The following is a 14131-nucleotide window of genomic DNA, read 5'->3' as shown; positions in this document are numbered from 1 at the left end:
GTTCAGACCCATGACAGGTAACATTAGGGGTTCAGACCCATGACAGGTTACATTAGGGGTTCAGGCCCATGACAGGTAACATTAGGGGTTCAGACCCATGACAGGTTACATTAGGGGTTCAGACCCATGACAGGTTACATTAGGGGTTCAGACCCATGGTAGGTTACATTAGGGGTTCAGACCCATGACAGGTTACATTAGGGGTTCAGGCCCATGGTAGGTGACATTAGGGGTTCAGACCCATGGCAGGTTACATTAGGGGTTCAGACCCAATGGTAGGTTACATTAGGATTTCAGGATCTGACTGAACACCACTGACCCCCCCCCCCCCCCCCCCATGGCAGGTTACATTAGGGGTTCAGACCCATGGCAGGTTACATTAGGGGTTCAGACCCATGACAGGTTACATTAGGGGTTCAGACCCATGGTAGGTTACATTAGGGGTTCAGACCCATGACAGGTTACATTAGGGGTTCAGACCCATGGTAGGTTAAATTAGGGGTTCAGACCCATGGCAGGTTATATTAGGGGTTCAGACCCAATGGTAGGTTACATTAGGATTTCAGGATCTGACTGAACACCACTGACCCCCCCCACCCCCCCCATGGCAGGTTACATTAGGGGTTCAGACCCATGGCAGGTTACATTAGGGGTTCAGACCCATGACAGGTTACATTAGGGGTTCAGACCCATGGTAGGTTACATTAGGGGTACAGACCCATGACAGGTTACATTAGGGGTTCAGGCCCATGACAGGTAACATTAGGGGTTCAGACCCATGACAGGTTACATTAGGGGTTCAGACCCATGGTAGGTTACATTAGGGGTTCAGACCCATGACAGGTAACATTAGGGGTTCAGACCCATGGTAGGTTACATTAGGGGTTCAGACCCATGGTAGGTTACATTAGGGGTTCAGACCCATGGTAGGTTACATTAGGGGTTCAGACCCATGGTAGGTTACATTAGGGGTTCAGGCCCATGGTAGGTTACATTAGGGGTTCAGACCCATGACAGGTTACATTAGGGGTTCAGACCCATGGTAGGTTACATTAGGGGTTCAGACCCATGACAGGTTACATTAGGGGTTCAGGCCCATGGTAGGTTACATTAGGGGTTCAGACCCATGACAGGTAACATTAGGGGTTCAGACCCATGGTAGGGTGCATTAGGGGTTCAGGCCCATGGTAGGTTACATTAGGATTTCAGGATCTGACTGAACACCACTGCCCCCCCCGGCCGTCCCCCCCCCCCCCCCCCCCCCCCCCCTAGACAGATGAAACTATCACACATCACACACGAACACACACGCACTCACACGCACACACACAATGCTGGCTGACAGCTGTTTCACCGCCCTGCTCCTCCATGACGCCTGCTGGTCTAAATTAATGTCTGTCAAAATCAAAATGGCCGCTGCACACCTGGGTGTACTGACTGGCTCTTCTGTTAGCTGCCATCTCTGATTACCTCCATCAACATGACGTCCATGTCAGGGTGGAGGGGACGTGATTCGGAGCACCAGAGCAGTGGGACCAACCACTGAGCAATTAACTCCTAAATCTTTCTCACACACACAGACAGACAGACAGAGCGGGAGGACTGAGCAAATTAACTATTTTTGTTATCTAAGAGAATGAGGGAGGGGAACCTGGTGTGCCTCTGTCTGAAGTATGCATTGTTCAGCTCCTAACAACCATAATTAAGTTGATTTGATTACTTAATTACGTTGATTATCCGGTTTGATGAAACCAGATGCCTGTGGGGTCAGTGCATTCTGAATATCACAGGGATCATGATCAAGAGAGCGGAATTATCTCTGAATGCAGCCTGGTCTCATAGATGAGATGTAACATAGTAAATGTAAATATGCTCCACTCAGATTAGTATGATATGTTACGTTTGGTATGGTTACATAAGACTTACTTAACCCATTTAGCTAACATTTCCGCTAACCCTAACTTTAACACTTTAACCTAGCTCCTAACCTTAACCTTAACTAATCTTAGCCACATTTAGCTTTTGCCACCTAGCTAATGTTAACACAACAAATTGGCATTCGTAACATAACATACATTTGCAAATTCGTACCATAATGTACATTTAGCAAATTTGTAACATATCATACGAAATGCAATTTGTAACATATCATATACGAAATGGATGATGTACATCCTCAAATTAATACATACCATACGAAACGTAACATATCACACAAAATGGAATGTTGGATTTACGTACCGAATAATACGAAATGCTCTGAGATCAGGTTGGTGAATGAGACCGTCTGTCACGTCACAGAATGAGTACTGTAGACCTAATACCAACATGTAGTTAATCTATCATCAAACCTAGACCTAATACCAACATGTAGTTAATCTATCATCAAACCTAGACCTAATACCAACATGTAGTTAATCTATTATCAAACCTAGACCTAATACCAACATGTAGTTAATCTATTATCAAACCTAGACCTAATACCAACATGTAGTTAATCTATTATCAAACCTAGACCTAATACCAACATGTAGTTAATCTATTATCAAACCTAGACCTAATACCAACATGTAGTTAATCTATTATCAAACCTAGACCTAATACCAACATGTAGTTAATCTATCATCAAACCTAGACCTAATACCAACATCTAGTTAATCTATCATCAAACCTAGACCTAATACCAACATGTAGTTAATCTATTATCAAACCTAGACCTAATACCAACATGTAGTTAATCTATTATCAAACCTAGACCTAATACCAACATGTAGTTAATCTATTATCAAACCTAGACCTAATACCAACATGTAGTTAATCTATCATCAAACCTAATACCAACATGTAGTTAATCTATTATCAAACCTAGACCTAATACCAACATGTAGTTAATCTATTATCAAACCTAGACCTAATACCAACATGTAGTTAATCTATTATCAAACCTAGACCTAATACCAACATGTAGTTAATCTATTATCAAACCTAGACCTAATACCAACATGTAGTTAATCTATCATCAAACCTAGACCTAATACCAACATGTAGTTAATCTATCATCAAACCTAGACCTAATACCAACATGTAGTTAATCTATCATCAAACCTAGACCTAATACCAACATGTAGTTAATCTATCATCAAACCTAATACCAACATGTAGTTAATCTATTATCAAACCTAGACCTAATACCAACATGTAGTTAATCTATCATCAAACCTAGACCTAATACCAACATGTAGTTAATCTATCATCAAACCTAGACCTAATACCAACATGTAATTAATCTATTATCAAACCTAGACTTAATACCAACATGTAGTTAATCTATAATCAAACCTAGACCTAATACCAACATGTAGTTAATCTCTTATCAATCCTAGACCTAATTCCAACATGTAGTTAATCTATAATCAAACCTAGACCTAATACCAACATGTAGTTAATCTATTATCAAACCTAGACCTAATACCAACATGTAGTTAATCTATCATCAAACCTAGACCTAATACCAACATGTAGTTAATCTATCATCAAACCTAGACCTAATACCAACATGTAGTTAATCTATTATCAAACCTAGACCTAATACCAACATGTAGTTAATCTATCATCAAACCTAGACCTAATACCAACATGTAGTTAATCTCTTATCAAACCTAGACCTAATTCCAACATGTAGTTAATCTATAATCAAACCTAGACCTAATACCAACATGTAGTTAATCTATTATCAAACCTAGACCTAATACCAACATGTAGTTAATCTATCATCAAACCTAGACCTAATACCAACATGTAGTTAATCTATCATCAAACCTAATACCAACATGTAGTTAATCTATTATCAAACCTAGACCTAATACCAACATGTAGTTAATCTATCATCAAACCTAGACCTAATACCAACATGTAGTTAATCTATCATCAAACCTAGACCTAATACCAACATGTAATTAATCTATTATCAAACCTAGACTTAATACCAACATGTAGTTAATCTATAATCAAACCTAGACCTAATACCAACATGTAGTTAATCTATTATCAAACCTAGACCTAATACCAACATGTAGTTAATCTATCATCAAACCTAGACCTAATACCAACATGTAGTTAATCTATCATCAAACCTAGACCTAATACCAACATGTAGTTAATCTATTATCAAACCTAGACCTAATACCAACATGTAGTTAATCTATCATCAAACCTAGACCTAATACCAACATGTAGTTAATCTATTATCAAACCTAGACCTAATTCCAACATGTAGTTAATCTATAATCAAACCTAGACCTAATACCAACATGTAGTTAATCTATTATCAAACCTAGACCTAATACCAACATGTAGTTAATCTATCATCAAACCTAGACCTAATACCAACATGTAGTTAATCTATCATCAAACCTAATACCAACATGTAGTTAATCCATTATCAAACCTAGACCTAATACCAACATGTAGTTAATCTATTATCAAACCTAGACCTAATACCAACATGTAGTTAATCTATCATCAAACCTAGACCTAATACCAACATGTAGTTAATCTATCATCAAACCTAGACCTAATACCAACATGTAGTTAATCTATAATCAAACCTAGACCTAATACCAACATTTAGTTAATCTATTATCAAACCTAGACCTAATACCAACACATGTAGTTAATCTATCATCAAACCTAGACCTAATACCAACATGTAGTTAATCTATAATCAAACCTAGACCTAATACCAACATTTAGTTAATCCTATTATCAAACCTAGACCTAATACCAACATGTAGTTAATCTATCATCAAACCTAGACCTAATACCAACATGTAGTTAATCTATCATCAAACCTAATACCAACATGTAGTTAATCTATTATCAAACCTAGACCTAATACCAACATGTAGTTAATCAATTATCAAACCTAGACCTAATACCAACATGTGCAGTAGTTAATATATTATCAAACCTAGACCTAATACCAACATGTTGTTAATCTATTATCAAACCTAGACCTAATACCAACATGTAGTTAATCTATTATCAAACCTAGACCTAATACCAACATGTAGTTAATCTATTATCAAACCTAGACCTAATACCAACATGTAGAGAAGCAACAATCCTGCATTTCATCCATAGTGAGGATGTTATCATTAGAATGAAGGGCAACCATATTATCCAGTCACAGAGCTGGTGGTGATGACATAGAAATATTGTAAAAAAGAAAAAAAAAAAAAAGAAAAAAAATTAAATATGGGTGAATAATTGGGGGGAAACAGTAAATAAAATTACATAACAGTGTTTATGGCGAGGATAGAGAGAAAGTGTTGTGCAAGGCAAACACTTGCACATTTATCTGGGGCAAAGCCTGCTTTTCTCTTGAAGTAACACATTTCCATTACACAGCTGCGTTAGAGGAAGGACTAAGTACTGTGCTCCAGGCCTGTTCATTCCCTCTGATTACTGTATGATTAACCAGGAGGTACAATCCTCTGATTACTGTATGATTAACCAGGAGGAACATTCCTCTGATTACTGTATGATTAACGAGGAGGAACAATCCTCTGATTACTGTATGATTAACCAGGAGGTACAATCCTCTGATTACTGTATGATTAACCAGGAGGAACAATCCTCTGATTACTGTATGATTAACCAGGAGGTACAATCCTCTGATTACTGTATGATTAACCAGCAGGAACAATCCTCTGATTACTGTATGATTAACCAGGAGGAACAATCCTCTGATTACTGTATGATTAACCAGGAGGAACAATCCTCTGATTACTGTATGATTCCCTAACCAGGAGGAACAATCCTCTGATTACTGTATGATTCCCTAACCAGGAGGAACAATCCTCTGATTACTGTATGATTAACCAGGAGGAACAATCCTCTGATTACTGTATGAGTAACCAGGAGGAACAATCCTCTGATTACTGTATGATTCCCTAACCAGGAGGAACAATCCTCTGATTACTGTATGATTAACCAGGAGGAACAATCCTCTGAGTACTGTATGATTAACCAGGAGGAACAATCCTCTGATTACTGTATGATTAACCAGGAGGAACAATCCTCTGATTACTGTATGATTAACCAGGAGGAGCAATCCTCTGATTACTGTATGATTAACCAGGAGGAACAATCCTCTGATTACTGTATGATTAACCAGGAGGAACAATCCTCTGATTACTGTATGATTAACCAGGAGGAACATTCCTCTGATTACTGTATGATTAACCAGCAGGTACAATCCTCTGATTACTGTATGAGTAACCAGGAGGAACAATCCTCTGATTACTGTATGATTAACCAGGAGGAACAATACTCTGATTACTGTGTAATTAACCAGGAGGAACAATCCTCTGATTACTGTATGATTAAGCAGGAGGAACAATCCTCTGATTACTGTATGATTAACCAGGAGGAACAATCCTCTGATTACTGTATGATTCCCTAACCAGGAGGAGCAATCCTCTGATTACTGTATGATTAACCAGGAGGAACAATCCTCTGATTACTGTATGAGTAACCAGGAGGAACAATCCTCTGATTACTGTATGATTCCCTAACCAGGAGGAACAATCCTCTGATTACTGTATGATTAACCAGGAGGAACAATCCTCAAGCAGCTAGCTGAATCCCATAACAGAAAAACATGTGTTCCCAGTGGTGAGTTAAGCTGAGAGGTTTTAGTGCATGCTGAACAGGAACAGCAGTGTGGCAGAGAGAAGAGGAGTCAAGCTTTAGTTAACTGTTGAAGCTGTGACACAAATGACTTTGTAATTGTGGCTCTTTGACAAGATCCAGTTGGAGACTCAGCCTGTACTAAACTACCTCGTTTGACCAAACTGCTATGTAGTTAACTGTGAACCTATTTTGTCTGGTCCGGTCTGGACTGTCCCTCTAGTCTGGTCTGGTCTGTCCCTCTTGCCTCATGAAATACAGTCTGCTGCTTCATTAAATCAATTCAGAATTCTCTTCAGGAAGTGCCTTTGACCGTCTCCCCCTCCTCCCCCTCCTCCCCTCTTAATTCACCCTCGCCTTATCTTACTTTTCAGAACCCCGTTTTTATACTCTCTCTCTCTCTCTCTCTCTCTCTCTCTCTCTCTCTCTCTCTCTCTCTCTCTCTCTCTCTCTCTCTCTCTCTCTCTCTCTCTCTCTCTCTCTCTCTCTCTCTCTCTCTCTCTCTCTAATTGGCGCTGGAGGGATGGCTGCTGTTTTACAGGCTCTGAACCAACTCTTCTGGACACCAGAACAGTGATTACTCACCTCAAACTGTTTCTTTTTTACATGTACCTGAATACAACAGGTGTAGTAGACCTCACAGTGAAATGCTGAATACAACAGGTGTAGTAGACCTCACAGTGAAATGCTGAATACAACAGGTGTAGTAGACCTTACAGTGAAATGCTGAATACAACAGGTGTAGACCTTACAGTGAAATGCTGAATACAACAGGTGTAGTAGACCTTACAGTGAAATGCTGAATACAACAGGTGTAGTAGACCTTACAGTGAAATGCTGAATACAACAGGTGTAGTAGACCTTACAGTGAAATGCTGAATACAACAGGTGTAGTAGACCTCACAGTGAAATGCTGAATACAACAGGTGTAGACCTTACAGTGAAATGCTGAATACAACAGGTGTAGTAGACCTTACAGTGAAATGCTGAATACAACAGGTGTAGTAGACCTTACAGTGAAATGCTGAATACAACAGGTGTAGTAGACCTTACAGTGAAATGCTGAATACAACAGGTGTAGTAGACCTCACAGTGAAATGCTGAATACAACAGGTGTAGACCTTACAGTGAAATGCTGAATACAACAGGTGTAGTAGACCTTACAGTGAAATGCTGAATACAACAGGTGTAGTAGACCTTACAGTGAAATGCTGAATACAACAGGTGTAGTAGACCTTACAGTGAAATGCTGAATACAACAGGTGTAGTAGACCTTACAGTGAAATGCTGAATACAACAGGTGTAGTAGACCTTACAGTGAAATGCTGAATACAACAGGTGTAGTAGACCTTACAGTGAAATGCTGAATACAACAGGTGTAGTAGACCTTACAGTGAAATGCTGAATACAACAGGTGTAGTAGACCTTACAGTGAAATGCTGAATACAACAGGTGTAGTAGACCTTACAGTGAAATGCTGAATACAACAGGTGTAGTAGACCTCACAGTGAAATGCTGAATACAACAGGTGTAGTAGACCTTACAGTGAAATGCTGAATACAGCAGGTGTAGTAGAACTTACAGTGAAATGCTGAATACAACAGGTGTAGTAGACCTTACAGTGAAATGCTGAATACAACAGGTGTAGTAGACCTCACAGTGAAATGCTGAATACAACAGGTGTAGTAGACCTTACAGTGAAATGCTGAATACAACAGGTGTAGTAGACCTTACAGTGAAATGCTGAATACAACAGGTGTAGTAGACCTTACAGTGAAATGCTGAATACAACAGGTGTAGTAGACCTTACAGTGAAATGCTGAATACTCTATCTATCTATCTATCTATCTATCTATCTATCTATCTATCTATCTATCTATCTATCTATCTATCTATCTATCTATCTATCTATCTATCTATCTATCTATCTATCTATCTATCTATCTATCTATCTATCTATCTATCTATCTATCTATCTATCTATCTATCTATCTATATATATATTTATATATATATATATATATATATTATATATATATTTGAAGTTGGAAGTTTACATACACTTAGGTTGGAGTCATTAAAACTCATTTTTCAACCACTCCACAAATTTCTTGTTAACAAACTATAGTTTTGGCAAGTCGGTTAGGACATCTACTTTGTGCATGACAAAGTAATTTTTCCAACAATTGTTTACAGACAGATCATTTCACTTATAATTCACTGTATCACAATTCCAGTGGGTCAGAAGTTTACATACACTAAATTGACTGTGCCTTTAATTAAACAGCTTGGAAAATTCTAGAAAATGATATCATGGCTTTAGAAGCTTCTGATAGGCTAATTTACATAATTTGAGTCAATTGGAGGTGTACCTGTGGATGTATTTCAAGGCCTACCTTCAAACTCAGTGCCTCTTTGCTTGACATCATGGGAAAATCTAAAGAAATCAGCCAAGAACTCAGAAAAAAGATTGTAGACCTCCACAAGTCTGGTTCTTCCTTGGGAGAAATTTCCAAACGCCTGAAGGTACCACATTCATCTGTACAAACAATAGTACGCAAGTATAAACACCATGGGACCACGCAGCCGTCATACCGCTCAGGAAGGAGACGCATTCTGTCTCCTAGAGATGTACGTACTTTGGTGTGAAAAGTGCAAATCAATCCCAGAACAACAGCAAAGGACCTTGTGAAGATGCTGCAGGAAACAGGTACAAAAGTATCTATATCCACAGTAAAACGAGTCCTATATCGACATAACCTGAAAGGCCACTCAGCAAGGAAGAAGCCACTGCTCCAAAACCGCCATAAAAAAGCCAGACTACTGTTTGCAACTGCACATGGGGATAAAGATCGTACTTTTTGGAGAAATGTCCTCTGGTCTGATGAAACAAATATAGAATTGTTTGGCCATAATGACCATCGTAATGTTTGGAGGAAAAAGGGGGATGCTTGCAAGCCGAAGAACACCATCCCAACCATGAAGCACGTGGGTGGCAGCATCATGTTGTGGGGGTGCTTTGCTGCAGGAGGGCCTGGTGCACATCACAAAATAGATGGCATCATGAGCGAGGAAAATTATGTGGATATTTTGAAGCAACATCTCAAGACATCAGTCAGGAAGTTAAAGCTTGGTCGCAAATGGGTCTTCCAAATGGACAATGACCCCAAGCATAATTCCAAAGTTGTGGCAAAATGGCTTAAATACAACAAAGTCAAGGTATTGGAGTGGCCATGACAAAGCCCTGACCTCAATCCAATAGAAAACTTGTGGGCAGAACTGAAAAAGCATGTGCGAGGCCTACAAACCTGACTCAATTACACCAGCTCTGTCAGGAGGAATGGGCCAAAATTCACCCAACTTATTGTGGGAAGCTTGTGGAAGGCTACCCAAAACGTTTGACCCAAGTTAAACAATTTAAAGGCAATGCTACCAAATACAAATTGAGTGTATGTAAACTTCTGATCCACTGGGAATGTGATGAAAGAAATAAAAAGCTGAAATTGTCACGGTTGTCGTATGGATTGGACCAAAACGCAGCGGGAATATGTATACTCATCTTCTTTTTATTTTGAAGAAGGAGAAACAACTAAATACGTAAAAAGAACAAAACGACACAGTCCTGTCAGGTGCAACAAACACTAAACAAGGAACAACTACCCACAAAATCCCATAGAAAAAACAAATAACCCCTTTACTGGTCAGGACGTGACAGAATTAAATCATTCTCTCTACTATTATTCTGACATTTCACATTCTTAAAATAAAGGTGTGATCCTAACTGACCTAAGACAGGGAATATTTACTAGGATTAAATGTCAGGAATTCTGAAAAACTGAGTTTAAATGTTTTTGGCTAAGGTGTATGTAAACTTCCGACTTCAACTGTATATATATATATATATTTCTCTGTCTCACTATCGCCACCCCTCTCAATCTCTCTATCTCTCTCTCTCCTCAGGATCGATGTTCCATCACTATGAGTGGCTGCATCATGTCTCTATCATCACCCCCTAGGTGGGTCCATCGATCTGGCCGGGCGGCCGGAGTCGGTTGAGAGCGCCACTTCACTGGAGGGTCCGACTGGGCCAGATCAGGCTGGTCGAGCGTCCCAAATGGAACTCTATTCCCTTTAAAGTGCACTACTTTTGAGCCCTTCAGAGCCCTATGGGGATTAAGTCGCCATTTGGAACGCATCCTGAGGCATGCTGGGGCAGGGCGAGGTGGGCAGCCTGGCTCTTTTTGGGTCAGGGGTGCAATATGAAGGGTAATGAGGTGTGAGGTTGCTGGAGGGACCAGGGATGACAAGCTCCAGGGGAGGTCCACCACAATCTCTCTCTATCTCTCTCTCGATGTCGCTCTCTCTCTTCCTCTCTCTCTCCCCCTCTCTTTTTCTTTCTCCCTCTCTCTGAGAAGGCTTTATTTCCTTATAGCTTCAGAGACACACTTGAGGCTGAAGCTTGATATAGTCTTTAATCAAACAGTCTGTGTCCAAGTAGCAGCGTAACAGGTCCTCAGAGGTGCAATAACATTTATTGCTAAAATATATTTTCTTTCCTCAAAACACAATAACAAAGGAAACCATACAGCAACACCTGCATGGATACCATAATCCTTTATGTTCAGATTATAAAAGTGTATCGATGGAGTCTATCACACGGGCAGGTAGTTGCACTAGTTCAACTAATATATTCAGAGGATTTTGTTGTTATATTACTTCCCTTTGCGGTTTTCACTTGATGTCCAGTTTTATACAGAATACTTCACCACTACCTTGAGTTATAACAGAATACTTCACCACTACCTTGAGTTATAACATAATACTTCACCACTACCTTGAGTTATAACAGAATACTTCAATACTACCTTGAGTTATAACAGAATACTTAAATACTACCTTGAGTTATAACAGAATACTGCAATACTACCTTGAGTTATAACAGAATACTGCAATACTACCTTGAGTTATAACAGAATACTTCAATACAACCTTCAGTTATAACAGAATACTTCAATACAACCTTGAGTTATAATGGAATACTTCAATACTGTGTGTAACCTTTATTTAACTAGGCAAGTCAGTTAAGAACAAATTCTTATTTACAATGACGGCCAGTGGGTTAACTGCCTTGATCTGGGGCAGAATGACAGATTTTTACCTTGTCAGCTCGGGGATTCGATCCAGCAACCTTTCGGTTACTGGCCCAACTCTCAAACCACTAGGCTATCTGCTGCCCCAATACTACCTTGAGTTAAAACAGAATACTTCAATACTACCTTGAGTTATAGCAGAATACTACTTCCCTGTGGCTCAGTTGGTAGAGCATGGTGTTTGCAATGCCAGCATGGTGTGTGCAATGCCAGGGTTGTGGGTTTGATTCCCACGGGGAGCCAGTACAAAAAATATATATACAAAAAAAATGTATGAAATGTATGCATTCACTACTCTAAGTCGCTCTGGATAAGAGCGTCTGCTAAATGACTAAAATGTAAATGTACTACCTTGAGTTATAACAGAATACTTCACTACTACCTTGAGTTATAGCAGAATACTTCACTACTACCTTGAGTTATAACAGAATACTTCACTACTACCTTGAGTTATAGCAGAATACTTCACTACTACCTTGAGTTATAGCGGAATACTTCAATACTACCTTGAGTTATAGCAGAATACTTCACTACTACCTTGAGTTATAAATTCCCCAGCCTACTCGTAGTCGTAGTGATTATTGAGCTGTGAATTCCATCTCATGCTGAACGTTGATTTCATCTTTCAGGTCCTCTGACTGTACTCGCATCTAACCTGAGGCTGTACCCAAATGGCTCCACCTTCCCTATACGAAAGTATCGTTGCGATTCATTTCTAAGAGCTCAAGTCAATTCTTCATCCATAAAACCCCTATGATGCACTCTGACAATCTCCCAGACTCGTAATCAGAATCCCAGACACAATAAACTAGGCCAGCGTCCCAAATGGCATCCAACGGGCCCTGGTCAAAAGTAGTGCACTATACAGGTAATATGGTGCCATTTGGGTACAGCCTCAGGTTAGTTGTTCTGGAAACACCCGGGGGGGAGTAGAAGGTAATTAGCGGGTGTAATTGCAACGCCCCTATAATAGTCACGGATCACAGTTCTCTGCAGGTGACCAGGAAATTAATTTAGTGCCTTCAACCACTAACTTCATTTAGCAATTTATTTTCTCCATGACTGGTGTCAGGGAGTGGGGATAGTGGCTTAGAGCAGTTTACGTCTGTTTTTGTTGCCATGGGGCGGAGAGAACCTGAGCACTTTTATAGCTAATCTCATGCTATTGTAAATATTTTGCCATGAGGCTGAGAGAAAATCTTACTGTTTTAGAGATAATTCCCTGCTATTCTACACATGTTGCTATTAAACTGAGAGAAAATGTGCAGTTTTATAGCTAATATCATGCTATTGTACACATTTTGCCACGAGGCTGAGAGAAAATGTTGCTGTTTAAAAACTCATTTCCTGTCATAAAAAAAAATATATATACTAAATATATTTATTAGGGGGGAGGGGGGTAGTTCATGATGAAACCCTCATATTAAACACCAATGGTATTCACAAAGTTGATGGTTTACAGTGCATTCGGAAAGTATTCAGACCCCTTCCCTTTTTCCACATTTTATTATATTACAGCCTTATTCTAAAATGGATTAAATATAATTTTTTTCTCAGCAATCTACACACAATACCCCATCATGACAAAGCAAAAACAGTTTTTATTTATTTTTTGCAAATGTATTACTAATAAAAAACAGAAATACCTTATTTACATAAGTATTCAGACCCTTTGCTATGAGACTTGAAATTGAGCTCAGATGCATCCTGTTTCCATTGATCATCCTTGAGGTTGAAGGAATTGTCCGTAGAGCTCCGAGACAGGAATGTGTCGAGGCACAGATCTGGGGAAGGGCACCAAAAAATGTCTGCAGCATTGAAGGTCCCCAAGAACACAGTGGCATACATAATTTTTAAATGGAAGAAGTTTGGAACCACCAAGACTGGCTGCCCGGCCAAACTGAGCAATCGGAGGAGAATGGCCTAGGTCATGGAGGTGACCAAGAACCCAATGGTCACTCTGACAGAGCTCTAGAATTCCTATGTGGAGATGGGAGAACCTTCCAGAAGGACAACCATCTCTGCAGCACTCCACCAATCAGGCCTTTATGGTAAAGTGGTCTGAAGGAAGCCACTCCTCAGTAAAAGGCACATGACAATCCGTTTGGACGTTGCCAAAAGGCAGCTAAAGACTCTCAGACCATGAGAAACAAGATTCTCTGGTCTGATGAAACCAAGATTGTAGAGCACAAAAAACCTTGGTGTGACCCTGCAAAAACACCCCAATGGTGGAACCAACTTCCCCCAGAAGTTAGGACAGCAGAGTCCCTGCCCATCTTCAGAAAACA

At 39.7% G+C, this 14131-nt stretch overlaps 1 protein-coding gene across 1 annotated transcript in view; it reads right to left on the bottom strand.

Annotated features, from left to right (window-relative positions):
- LOC123731884 (thyrotropin-releasing hormone-degrading ectoenzyme) overlaps nucleotides 1-14131 on the bottom strand; it is a 464288-nt gene that overhangs the window by 96376 nt on the left and 353781 nt on the right. The gene's annotated exons all lie outside the window — the stretch shown is intronic.

This window comes from Salmo salar, chromosome 17 (genome assembly GCF_965601325.2).
Source record: "Salmo salar chromosome 17, fSalSal1, whole genome shotgun sequence".
Classification (NCBI taxonomy): Eukaryota; Metazoa; Chordata; class Actinopteri; order Salmoniformes; family Salmonidae; genus Salmo; species Salmo salar.
The sequence above is the reverse complement of the archived record's forward strand: the minus strand, read 5'-3'. Positions and strand labels throughout refer to the sequence as shown.